This window comes from Heterocephalus glaber, unplaced genomic scaffold, assembly GCF_053883595.1.
Source record: "Heterocephalus glaber isolate CG9 unplaced genomic scaffold, H.glaber_assembly_v1.0 deba00001523, whole genome shotgun sequence".
NCBI classification, from domain to species: Eukaryota; Metazoa; Chordata; class Mammalia; order Rodentia; family Bathyergidae; genus Heterocephalus; species Heterocephalus glaber.
The window spans coordinates 29985595-30000186 of NW_028258327.1; the positions used below are offsets into that span (position 1 = coordinate 29985595).

At 37.8% G+C, this 14592-nt stretch overlaps 1 protein-coding gene across 15 annotated transcripts in view; it reads right to left on the reverse strand.

Moving 5' to 3' along the window:
• Positions 1 to 14592, reverse strand: part of Pkhd1 (PKHD1 ciliary IPT domain containing fibrocystin/polyductin) — a 513180-nt gene that overhangs the window by 381486 nt on the left and 117102 nt on the right. The gene's annotated exons all lie outside the window — the stretch shown is intronic.

Below are 14592 nucleotides of genomic sequence, written 5' to 3' on the forward strand. Positions count from 1 at the left end.
CATGGGGCAACATACAACTGATGGACACCTAAATATTATGAAACTTTCATATGCTTCCCACTAGTACCCCTTATTCCTACGTTACAAGATGCATTGACTCATTCCCAGAAAAATTTTTAAAGTACAAAATTAAACTAAGCATCCTGGAACTACAGATTTGGCCACCCATTTCTTCAGTAGAATAGCAGAAAAGGAAAGTATAAAGTTCTTCCTATACTGAAAAATAAAAATTTCTCCTAAATACTACTCACATTATCAAGACTTATCAAACAAGTTTAGAGTAATATCATCAAATGACCTATGTCAAGCATGTCTCCACCTCTACAACCTGCAAAAAACTCCAGATGGCAAATGGCAAAACTGATGAAGCCATCTTCCTTTGAATTGATAAAGCCTTTCTGAATACAATCACCCTGGATGTAGCTCCTGCCTTTGATCAGAGTATTGTCCTTTTATTTCTCAATATTTACAGCAACTCTTTCCAAAAGCTTTCAAAACAGGCTAGTGAGCATTTTTCTGTTTTTAGGTTCCCACTAGATTGCCAAGTTTGCCAAGGACTCCTAGACTCAAGCAGTCTTCCTGTCTCAGCCTCCAAAGTAGCTGGCACTACAGGCAATCATGGGGCACATTCGTCTTAATTATGTTCATTCAGGAATTCACTTAACAAAACTTTGTCTGCTATTATAGTAGTTTCAGCAAAGATATAAACATCAGATCTCTCTCTCTCTCTCTTTCTCTCTCTCTCTCGCACACACACACACACACACACACACACACTCAAATAATTACTAGAGCTGAAGAATAGAGGAAGCAGAAAACTCACTGGAAAGACCTAGAACACAAGTGACAGGACAATACCCATAAACAGACAGGAGCTACAGACACAGTGGCAGGCAAGGGCACCAGAGCCAGACCCAGGCTCACAGGTGTAGCTGGAGAAAAGCAGATAAATTTTAATATATTCCACTACTCAATGATCTACTTCCACAAATTTATATAGTAATTTCCCAGATTTATCTTGGAAAATGTCTACATAAGAGAATAGATTTTCTTTCTTCTTTTAAAATTATTTTCCAAAAGAGAATTAACAGTAATAGTACAGGCTCTGGAATTATTGAATTTCAGTTTGGAGTTATTGTATTTCATTTTGTTCTGTTATTAACTAGCTGTGTGTCCTGAAACAAGCTGCTAAGCATCTCTGAGCAGATGTTAATCTATATAATGAGGATGATAATGCTAATCACTTTAAAGATTCTTTTGAGGATTAAATGAGTAGTTCATGTAAAGGGCTTCTCATGGTTCAGTTAGTGGTATCTCCTCTTAGTAGTAGCAGTAGTATTTCTTTCCAATAAAACACTGACTATGCTTCTCTTGATGGTATCACACATAGCTAGTACTGAAAACACTATTATGTTCTTCCTTCTATTTTCCTCAGTCTTCCCAATACAACATATACTTCCCAATATGCTTAGTTATTTTATTCTAGTGCTTTAAAACAATCAATTAACCAAGTAAAATTATAAATGCTTTTTGCTAAAGCGATGCAGCCGAGAATGTAGAATCACCCCTCCCTGCAGTGTTCCCCGGGGAGATATGATGCAGTGTGAAGGTTAATAGCCCTTCTTATTTTCACACAATTTCCTTTCTGCGAAGGCACCAGTATAAGGAAGTTTTGAGTATTTTACTAAGAGACAAGAATTGGATCCATGTGTTCTCCAGATTCCTCTTGGGCATAGCCACTGAAGGCTTAAAAGAGGCTAGAAAACTAACTGTGGCCCAAATTTCATGCCACATGCCAGAGTGAACCTTTCTTCTGGCAGGAAAACATTGAGAGTATACCCAAAATATTAATAAATTCCTATCTCACATGCACAGAAACCTCACACAAAGAGAGGAGCAAGCTCATCTTCTTGTTGCCCTTTCCAGCTCTTGGTTAAGAAGGTACGAAACCTTCAATACTGCTGATATAAATGTCCTGGCTCAAGCCTTCAGTCACTGCCTCCATTAAAATGTAAAACCAGATTCAACCCATCACAGAGTGGCACCAGAGGATTGTAATTTCATCCAGCATGATTTTTATTAGCCTTGCAATTTCTTAATGGGCTCCCCTGAGGGCTGGCTGGTAGAATCCTGCACTTCCAGTCCAGATTTGCTACAGGCAGTGTAATAAACATGGCATCTGTCCCATGACAATTGTCATCACATCCAACCAGGGTGCAGAAGGCAGAGCTAAAGGTTAACAAAACCACTGCTCAGGTGCCAGGGAGGTGAGTGGGGAGAATGTTGGAAATTGGATTCTGCAGACAAGGGCTGCTTACTGTGTCCACAATTCTTCCAACTTGGCCAGAGCTCCCAGAAGCCAAGCAGGCAGCTCACAGCCTCCTGCAATGAGCATCTTTTACACATCTCATCAGTGTCACTGTTCCTGACATCTCATTATGCACCAGAGGTGGAAGTGGACAGGTATGGAACACTCGAACTTTTACTTTTCTTACTATTTCCATGGAGCACCATGGAGCTGGGAGTTAATTAAGTCCTGTGGGACAGAAAATCAGTGTCTTTCTTGCTAGGTTAAATTATATTATATACAGATGCAAAAAAGAGAAGGAAAAAATCCCGTAGCTCTTTCCTGGTTAATAGAGTAAGTTAGAAAAATGATGATTCCAAACTGGAAGCTGAAGTTGATAGCTCCTTAGCATACAAGGTGTCTAATGAAGTCATATGACAAATCCACCAGGGATCACCTTTCTTAGAGGATCTCTAAGCTCTTTTAAAAACACTTTTAAAGAACTTCTGCCTCAACTTTGCAAGAAAGTTGATCAAGGGCAGTAGCCAATCCTGCATTATAGGTGGAAAAATTCACTCTACCAGGGTAGAGAAGCAAATTTCCTTTGTATTTATAAAATCTGAGACTGGGAAGAAAATTTCAGATGTAACACAGAATTAGAGCAAATGAGAGTGGAAAGACATGGGCAAAAAACCTAGTCCAAAATGTTCCATGGCATTTCATGGAAAGCCAACAGACATTGCATGGAAGAAAAAATGTAAATAATATTTTTATTTCCTAAGTTGGGTGCTACTGGCATCCTAACTCCTAGCATAGAATTGAGTCTGCAGCATTTTGACTTAACCACTGAATGTTTATTTTCTATTGGGGTACCCTATGTTATTAATTGCCAAGAATATTCACATTAGAAAATGTGGATTTAGTTCAACTCCTCATTAGAGTCAGGGAGCTGAAGTTTTCCCACAGACTTGCCTGCAATCACATAGGTAGGTAATACCAAACTCAGAGAGGTAGGATCAGATCAACCACTGTCAGACCACTCTACCACAGTGCCCCTCTCTCTGTAACTCAGCAAGAATCAAAGACACCTGACAAAAATCATTCATGCTCTCTATCATGCAGAAAGTCATTCAGTGTTTCTCTACATGGCCTCCAGGATATTCTTTACCCTCTCTCACCTACAGCCTCAACACCAGATTCCTAATGTTATTATAGCTTTTTCTTTCATGGATTTGCGTCTGAGCTTCCTAGAACTGTACCTACATGTTAGGACTAACCTATTGTCAGGCCACAGTGGGCAAGACTAGCATTCTGATTCTGATATGGGGTCTAAGGGGCTTGTTATGAGACAATGGGGTGGCTATGAAATTTTAAAAGCCTCTGAAATCTCCTCCTGGATTAAATCTACCCTCTTTAGTCTGGCATTTGTGACCACTTGGGATGTCTTTGTTTCTAGTTACTTCCATCCTGATTACATTCTTTCAAACCTTACACTCCAACCAAATACAATTTCTTATAAACTGCCTTTCTTACCTCTGGGACTCTGTAAGACTAGGCACTAGTAAACCACTGATCCTTATCTCCCCTTATCCAAATCCTGTGCATCCTTTTTAGGCTGGAAGTTCAAATGCCATATCCCTAGGGAGTTTCTGGTGGTTTTTTGAACAGATTTCTTTGCTGTCACTAATTTTCCATGTTGAACCACAAATACCTTTGCTATCACTTTATGACATTTTTCTTATATATAGTTATTGGATTTTTATCCCTCCCCTACTAAATAGTACATTCCACAGGTAGGGGCTATATCTTACTCCTCTGTAGAGTTAGTAAAACCTTTTCAAAATCCAAAGGACAGAACCAGTTCTACAATTCTGGATTTTCAATGCAAGTCCTCAATAATTTCATAGTCCATATAATTTCAGGAATCATCTGAAGGCTGGGGTTGTAGCTCAGTGGTAGAATACTTGCCTAGTGTATGTGAGGCCCTGGGTTTGATTCCCAGCAGTGAGAATAATCTGAGAATCCTATAGAGTGGCTAACATAATGACTAAAACCTTTGGTAATCTGTAAATAATGTCCAAGGATTAAAGAACTAGCCTTTCATTTTCCTACCATAGGAATACCATACCCCCTCTGCTAGTCATATTGTTCCATTACTACCATGTCTTAGTAAAGTCATCAGGTTATGTCCTTCAGATTTATATGAATGGTACCAGGAAGAAACAAAAGAAAACATATTTGTTCCTTATGTGTATATTTTCCTCCCTGGAAAAGAAAGAAGTTAAATGACAATATTTTCAGGTGGCTGGTTCTGCAGCTGTGAACCCCAACTGTCATGGCCCTTAATTTAGACAAGAATGCAAGGAGGGCCTTGGTCAGTTGGCTCTGTCTACTATGCTTTGTATAAATACATATTCACTACATAGGTAGACTGGGAGTATTTGGTGGTATGTTTGGGAAGATACATTACAGGAAGCAACAGATCATTTCTCTCTCTAGATTGGTCTTTTCTGGTATTAGAGGAGAATTGTCCTGCATAGATCTGAATGAACCATCTTGATTGGGAACTGGTGCATCATTTTAAAAAAAAACTACTGTCATTTTGAATCAAAGATGTACATCACAAAAGAAACACATAATTGATTTTGAGATCACGGGAGGCATGGGTATTTTGCGTAGCTATTATGCTTTCTGAGTTGTTTGTTTACTAATAGCAAACACTTCTACAAAATTCTAAAGAAAGTTTACCAACCTTTCTCTTTGTAACTTAGCTGATTCTCTTATACAGAATAAGTGCCTTGTTTTTTACGCCTCTCAAAATCCCATCCAAGATCAATGCCTTCTATTATCAAAAAAGAATAGTGAGGACAATCAGAAGTCTCAGTGTGGAGCTATGAAGAGAAAAGCAAAGCCACTGTGGCCAAGAACTACCCAGTTACCACTCTCCAGCCCCTCACTCATCAACAACCTCAAGACTTTCCTTCCAGGCCTCACTGGTCACATTTCTTACCCACATGAGTGAGATGGGGTTAAGTCCATTCTAAGTCCCACAGTAGACACTCACTGGCCAAAACCAATCAGCAAAACTATCACCCTCAGCAGAGAACAAGGTAATCAGTAACTCAGTTTGGAGCAATGAATAACGAGACATTTGTTGAGGTCTGGGAAAAAAGCTTCTTCCTTCTGAGACTGTGCCCATGAAAGACTCTTTTGTTCACATGTGATGTGACTTGGAAAGCAAGTTGCCCTTTTGAGCCACAGTCAGTCATCTTGTGGCCACAGAGAAGCAAGCTTAGGTTGAGTCTGATGCTATGGAAGGCAAAGTGGAGACATAGGAAGAGCCCCAAGCTGCTAAATCCCAGCAGTCCTAAGATACCTGAGCTCTCTTGTGAGCTCATCTCTTTATCATCTAAGTCCTTTTGAGGCACTTTGTTCCTGTATGATTGAAGTCTTCATAACTAAAATTTTTAAAAATAAAACTGAAAGAGACATGAGAGAACATGAGTGTACAGAAAATACATTTAAATAGGTTATATAGAAGTATGGATATGGATATGGACTATAGATATAGACATTTGCTTCATTTGGACAAATTTCTTAACACACAGTATTCCAATGTTTCTTAGGGGGAAATAAATAGACTGAGCAAGGCAGAAATGCAAGGAGCAGTTATTTCCCACAACCCTCCCATCTCCATTTACAACAGCATTACAAAACAGGGTGATTCATCTCTCAGCACTGGAAAATTCCACAAAGATCTTTAGGGTGTAGGAACTATGAGTAAGACTGGAAAAACACTGGTGAAAGAGGAAAAGAGGGAGACTCCAAATGAATGGTACAAGCTGAATGTTCTACCATTTTTCCCCATCCAATACCATCAGTCCACAACTTCTGCCTCATAGTTCCATTTCATAGCCTCATTTGTCATATTTGCCATCAAGAATGCAAATTAGGTTGTTATTCTATGTAAACTAATAAATAAAAATTTTAAAAAGCATGTGGAATATAATGAGTCAGCCATAGGGTGAAGAGTCACTTGTTAAAGATAGTTTATTCAGTCAGTGGTATAAATATGGTTCTTGTTTATAAGTTTATTTCTTCTCACAATGTCCACAACAAATATTAGTGACTCTCTGGGGCAGAATAACCATCCCCCGTGTGTTGGCATATATTCAGGCTACGCTCTGAGATATTTAGTCAATATGTCAAAGGAAAAAAGATGGTGGGAGAGTCAAGGCACCAAGTGCGATACTTCTACTCACATTCTGAGCAAGTCATATGGACCCATCAAACTTCAAAATGCTCAACAAGTGCAGTGCCTCTCGTTCTCAGAATAAAGGAGAAGTGGACACTGGAGGCAGTGGTCACAGAGAGAATAACTACAAGGTGTTATGCATTCTCTGAGATAAATGAGAGAAATTTGGAGAATCAATTGAATATTCATTAATTCAAGGAAGAAGTTACCAACACTTATCTAGAAGTAAGGAAACTTCAAAATGATCCACTTTATGTTGTTCTACTTCTCCACCCAATGTGAAAAACTTGAGGAAACTATCTTAGTGAGTATCATATCTAGAAAAGCTAGATGTTCTTCTGGAAAACCCACAGGATCAAAACACACCTTTTTTGCCTGTTTAATTGCATACTTCATTTGGTTGCGTTCCTGCTGTTTTTCAGTAAGCTCTTAGTAACAACTTATTTCCTCACTAAAAGGCTGTTTTTGCCTACTTCTTTTCTTCTTCCCTTAGAAAGAACAAATTTTCTTTCTTCAGGAGTAGCTGAATGATCTCTTGTATATTTTATTGAAAAGATTCCCTCACCGAGACATTCTTCCTCTGGTTTGTATTTTTATTTGTTGTATTTGTTGGCTCTACAGAGAAAGGCAACCAGAGAGATGCTTTTTGCTATTGTAGGGTCAAATGTTCCTCTATCAACTCCCCTGCCATGAGTCTGATTATCAGCTAACCTTACTAGAAAACAACTAAAGGGCCAAAAGCAGTCCTGTCTGATGCTCTTGCCAGTGATAAAAGCAATCCATGAAGACATCAGGATGACAGTAACTAGATTAGCCTTTAGCAGAGTAGTGCATATATACCCTTGATTAAGACTAGTTCAATTCCCTTAGAGCTAGAATGCACCAGTAGGAAAAGAAGCAGCATGTCCAGACATCATACAGAAAAAGCTCATACCTGAAACAATAACAAGTTAACATCCACTTGTACAAGTGATAATATCATATAAATAACCTCTATCTCTGAGTATCAGCTTTGACCAAAACCACTTCAATACTCATAATTCTATCCAATACCTCTGCTTCTCTCCTTCTGGTTCTCCTTCTCTTCTCCTCTAAAGTAACTTCCTAGGAGACAGGAATTCTTTCTCTCTGAGCTGATTTTTGATTTGATGAAGTCAGTATACATAACACTTTCAATATCTGAATAACTGTATTCTTCTTCATCCAAAGTGAAATATCCTTCTGATTCACTGTTACTCAAATTTCTTCACCCTCCAGGCTCAAGCTGCTCTACAGCTCTCTGGTCAGACTTCCTACATTTCTCCACAAAGATGTGCATTTTAGAGGTAGTTGCTGTGGTTCTTCACAGGTAGAGTAGACTTCTGTCCAGGTGGATTAAGATTTTCCCTTGGAAGCAAGATTTAAGGGGGCATCACTAAGGAGAAAATTCAAGTTCACCAAATTTACTGAATTGCCTTTTTATCTCAAGACAAATATGACTATTTGCTCTCACAAAAAGAAATGCAATATATATTATACTCAAAACTAATAACATTTCATTGCTTTTAGCAAAAAAAAGCTTAACATGTCTGATAAAGAACCACATAGCCAAACACTAACAAAACTTATGATTACTTCTCAACACAAATACATGCACACACTATCACCATACCACATGTACACACAACATAAACTACATCTAATTTCTGACATCCATTCAACTACTATCTGAGATCCTGCATGTATAGAAAGGGAACCTGCTCATAACTGTGTTTTTTATTTTAATTCTCTATCTGGCTTCAGAAAGATGATGCTTTACTACATTTTCTTCATGAAATGCACCTGTGACAAAGTAAGTTTTCTCTTCATGAAAAATTAAATACACCAACAATGTAACATGTTATAATGTAACATGTTTACATTCTGTTATAAAGACTTTCATATAATCCTTCTATGTCACAGATCCAAACACTGAAACACAAGATTTAAAAATGAGCTATCCAATGTTGTTCAATAAATCAGGCAACAAACTAATTTGAATACTTTTGTTCTTCATTCACTTCCTCTGTAGACTCAAAAGGCTCCTAATATGGGGCTATTCTACTACGCAAACCTGTGTCATAGCATCATGCCTATCTGTTGGTCGGCTAAAGTTTCAGGTTTTGAAAGGCTCAGAATAAATCTAATCATTATATTCCCACAGTCAAATGCAAAACAAGCATTCATATTTCTGCATGGTGTCAGGTTTCACCAAGAAAATTCCACTCAGTGTTTATTTAGACCAAGATGGCTCCAGCTGATGAAGTTGTAACTTTAGAAGGAAATAATCATGTCAGGTCCCAGGGAAAATGCCCTCTGCCAATCATTAATTGGGTCATTTTTGCAGGACTTACAGAGGTCACTGTTTTGCACTGAGGCCAGAAACTATAACTCTCAGGTAAAAGTTAGGAGCAGCTTACCTGAGCTGATTCAGACTCCTGTATATTGATACAATAATTACTCAGTAATATTATAAAAGCTAGAATGATAAGGACTTTTTTGTCCAAAACAAAGCAAATAGTGAAACTACAAGCTCTATCACTGTTAATAATCCTTAATATGAAAGGAACAGGCTAATATCATGAACTTATTCAATACAGAGTCACTGAGAAACAAAAATGGCACAATTAACTTTTTCAGATGAATTAAAGACTGCATTCATACTAAATATTTCTTGAATTTCCTCTTTTAAAAAGAGAGCAATATAAAAATGTATACAAGATTTTAGGTTCAAATGAGTGGCAAAGCCCATTTCACACAGCAGTTCTGGTTATGACAATAGTATAAGCAAAGACATATATTATCACACCTTAACCTTGCACAACAGTTTTCAGAGCACAAATTTATTGTCTTTCTCAATTGTATAATCTCATTAAGTATTTAAGAAATAATATGATATCCAGCATATTTTGAGGGTTACCTACAAATAAGACAGTGTGCTAAGTGTTCTACATACTTTATATAATTCTTATAACCATATGAAGTAGGAATTCACAGAATCAGTGAAGTTAACAAAATTTGCCCAAAGTTATATAACAAGTAGAAGAATCAGCCTCAAATTTAACTTCATCCAAGATCACAAGCTCACAACTACTATAGTACAATGCCTCTTTTCCATTTTGTGCTTCTTCCTCCCAATCCGTTTTATATTCACTGCCTTCCTTCCTCCAAAGCTGGCTATCAGGTAGCACTACTAATCAACTGAAAAGGTTAAATGAGTTGCCACACATTAACAAAGACTTGGCTACAACATGAACCAGGCCCCAGGAGTCCTGTTTATGGTGTATCCTATTTGTCTGTGTTGCCTGCCTAATTATGTAAAGGAGGCAAAGCTCTTTAATATGTGAAACTATGCCTTCTTAACCCCTTCTCCCCATGCAGTAGATAATTGCCATACAGCAGGAATCTCATTTCACTAAGAAAATACTGACACAAGGGACCAAATAAGTCTCCAAGAGGTTAGCCAGATCAGCTGGGGAACCATCAAGTTCTTATATCTTATACCCCTGGCCTAGTACAGCAACCAACTCAACCTTGCTTTCCAAAGGACTTCTGTCTGCAGGCACAAAACCCTGAAGATGCACAGTGAATAAAAGAGCTGAGTCTAAAAGGAAAGAAAGGAAAAGAGAGGGGGAAGAGGGCCGGGGATTTAGCTCGGTGGTTCCGGTGCTTGCCTCACAAGTGCAAGGTCCCGAGTTCAATCCCTGGTACAAAAAACAGAAAGGAGAGAGGGAAGAGTGGAGAGGAGAAGAGAGGAGAGGAGGGAAGGGGAGAAAGGGAAAGGGAGGGGAAGAAGAGGAAGGGAGAAAAGAAATGAGAGGAAAATTCAAAAGTAAATGAAAGACAGGGGAAAATTCTTTTGACTTCATTAATAAGAGAAAAAAATTGATTAGGGAATACAAAGTATTTTCAAATAATCTTCTAAATAGTTATAGACATTGTTCAGAAAAGTAAATTAGTTGTATTACAAATAGCATGAATTTTCTAAAAGAATCACCTGGTCCAATGTGTTTATTTAATATCAGTAATCTAGCACAGATATATACCTTCATCCATTCATTCATCAGAGGAATCAAACAAAGATCTCAATCTCAGAGAATTTAGTTTCTAGTTTGGAAATAAGATAGTTAAATAAATACATGTAATTTAAATGTGTAAAAGATAAAGTCCACAAGTACAATAAAATACAATGGGATTTCCCATGAAAAATGTCTTCAATGTTTTAGGAAACAAAAAACTTCCCAAGGGAGGAATGCATACAAGAGCTAAATGAATTTAAAAATATAAATATTTTTTAAAACAACTGGTGGCAATTTAACCAGCCAAGCATTAGGGTTGTCTAAAAAGCTATTTTGTAGTCCCTAGAAAAGTGGATGAGTTGAGAGACATTTGGAGTATTAATCTTTTTTAATCAAGTGACACACTATATATCAAAGCTTTAATCAAACTACACTTCATTTTAAAAAGTTATGTCTAGAAACAGCTCCCAGTGCAGAGGGGTTTTCCGGGTCAATGTGCCACAGCTGCCAGCAGAGAGGAGGCTTCTGGATCAATGTGCCACAGCTCCCAGCTCAAAGGAGGCTTCCAGGTAGGCGAGCCACAGCTCCCAGGGCAGAGGAGGCTACTGAGTCAATATACCACAGCTCTCAATGCAGAGTAGGAAGCTTCCAGGCCAACCTACCACTTCTCACAGCACAGAGAAGGTGAGCCATGTGGGCACCAGCAAAACCCCTCCCCCCGACGAAATGAGAAGACACGTAAACAAGCCTCAGAACCAGACTTCCAGATCACCTACAGCAACCCCAAAGGGAAACAAGATGGAACAATCTGATAGTCAACCACCTGGACTTCCTGAACTAGCACTGAAAGGGGATCTGGAAAAAAATGAAGTCAGAAATAATTTCTCACATAACAGCAGAGATTGTGCCCATAGTGCAACACATGATTAATAAAACTAGAGAGAACACAGATAAAAAAAATAGAAGAGCTGAGGAACATGATGGAATCCCAACATAGGAAACAAATGGAATCCATAAAACAGATGCAAATAGATTTCCAGGAGATTAAAAACTCCATTGAAAGTCTAAGCAGCAGAATGAGCCAATGTGAAGACAGAATTTCAGATATAGAAGATAAGATTACAATTTCAGACCAGGAAAAGAAAAATTTCTTTAAAATTGTAAGGGACCACAATAAATCAATCCAGCAGCTGCTAGATGATGCAAAGAAGAATAACATAAGACTGATTGGAGTCAACAAAGAAACAAGAGAGAATGGAGATGATATTAAAAAAAAACTGTTCACAGAAGGGATGGCAGAAAACCTCCCAAACAGGGGAAAAGAACTTGACATATAGATATGTGAGGCATACAGGACTCCAACTAGCCTTGATCAAAAAAATCTACACATAGGCATATAATTGATAAGATTCCAGAAACCCAACAGAAGAACAAAGTTCTACAAGCAGTTAGAGAAAAGAAACAAATCACATACAAAGGAAAGCCCATCAGAATCACAGCAGACTTCTCAACACAAACCCTTTAGGAAAGAAGAGCTTGGAGTGATATATTCCAAGCCCTAAAAGAAAACAGCCTCCAACCCAGATTGATGTACCCTGCAAAACTATCTTTCAAAATTGATGGTGAAATAAGATACTTTCATGACAAAGAGAACCTTAGGAACTTCATGAGTACCGAAACAGCACTCCAAAAAATTTTAGACAAAATCCTAGGAAAAGACAATGAGGATCACAACCCCAGGAAGCCCAGCAGAATGAATCCAACAGACATGCCAAGAAATTGAATGCAAAGGGGGAGAATGCAACAAAAAGAAAAAGTCATGACAATGATAACTCAATATGTATCAGTTACAACCATCAATGTTAATGGTCTAAAGGGACCAATCCAACAGGAAGAGATGACAATCATAAACATCTATGCACCAGAACACTAGTACACCCAACTATATAAAACAAATACTAACAGACATGAAAAATCATATATGCACTAATACAATAGTAGTGGGGGACCTCAATACCCCACTGTCACAAATAGATAGATCAACTAGACAAAACACAAACAACGAAATACTAGAACTCAAACTCTTGAACAAATGAACTTAACAGATGTTTACAGAGTGTTCTACCCCACAAAATCAGAATACACATTCTTTTCAGCTGCACACAAGTCATTCTCCAAAATAGATCACATACTGGCTCATGGAACATATTTTGGTAAGTGGAAAGGAAATAAAGTTATCCCCTGTATATTATCAGACCAGGCGATGAAGGTGGCGATCAATAGCAAAAGAAACAGCAAAAACTTCATGAACACATGGAAACTGAGCAACACACTTCTGAATAATCAATGGGTCACAGAGGAAATTAAAGAAGAAATCAGACAGTTCCTTCAACTAAATGACAATGACAATACAACATATCGGAATCTATGGGACACAATGAAAGCAGTCTTATGAGGGAAATTCATAGTAGTGAATAGGCATATTAGGAAAACAAAGCAAACCCAATTAAACAACTTGATGCTGAACCTCAAGCTTCTAGAAAAAGAAGAGCAGAACCAACCCAAAGCCCATAGAAAGGAAAATTATAAAGATCAGGGCAGAAATCAATGCGATGGAGACTAAGAAAATGATACAAAAAATCAATGAAGCCAAGAGTTGGTTCTTCGAAAGAATAAAATTGACAAATCCTAAGCCAACCTTATCAGAAAAAGGAAAGAAAAGGCCCAAATCCATGCAATTAGGAATGAAAAGGGTGAAATTATAACAGACTCAGCAGAAATCCAGAGGATTATCACTACCTACTTCGGGAACCTACACATCGATAAGATGGAAAACACAGAAAAAATGGACAGATTCCTAGACATGTATGAATTATCAAAGTTGAACAAAGAAGACCTAAAAATTCTAAATACCCAGTATCAATCAATGAAATTGAAAAGGTAATTAAAAACTTACCAACTAAGAAAAGCCCAGGTCCTGATGGCTTCACCACTGAATTCTACAACACATTTAGAGAGGAACTGCTGCCACTACTGTTTAAACTCTTCAATGAAATTGAAAGGGAAGCAATACTTCCAAATTCATTCCTGGAAGCAAGCATCACCTTGATCCCCAAAGCAGAGAAAGACCCAACTGAAAAAGAGAACTATAGGCCAATCTCACTAATGAACATAGATGCAAAAATCCTTAATAAGATACTGGCAAATAGAATGCAGAAGATCATCAAGAAGATCATACACCCTGACCAAGTGGGATTCATCCCAGGGATCCAGGGATGGTTCAACATACACAAATCAATCAATGTAATGCACTATATTCATAGAGCCAAGGACAAAAACTGTATGATCATCTCAATAGATAGAGAATAAGCATTTGACAAAATCCAACATGCATTTATGATAAAAACCCTATAAAAATTGGAATAGACAGTCTCTACGTCAATCTGATAAAAGCCATCTATGAAAAACCAACAGCCAAAATCATACTAAATGGTCAAAAACTGAAATCCTTCACACTAAAATCAGGAACATGACAAGGATGTCCACTATCACCACGCTCCTACAATATAGTTTTGGAAACATTAGCCATGGCAATTAGACAAGAGAAAGAAATAAAAGGAATAAAGATAGGAAATGAAGAAGTCAAATTGTCATTATTTGCAGATGACATGATACTCTATATAGAAGACCCCAAGAACTCCACCAAAAATCTTCTAGACTGAATAACCAAATTCAGTAAAGTAGCTGGATACAAGTTCAACACAAAAAAATCAATAGCTTCCCTCTACATGAACAGCAGACTCACTGAGAGAGAAATAGGTCAAACAATTCCTTTTACAATAGCATCCAAAAAACTGAAATACCTAGGAATCAACCCAACAAAGAAATCAAAGACCTCTTCTCTCTAAACTATAGCACTTTGAAAGGAGAGACTGAAGATGATATCAGAAAGTGGAAAGACATCCCTTGCTCCAGGGTAGAAAGGATCAACATAGTGAAAATGGCCGTACTTC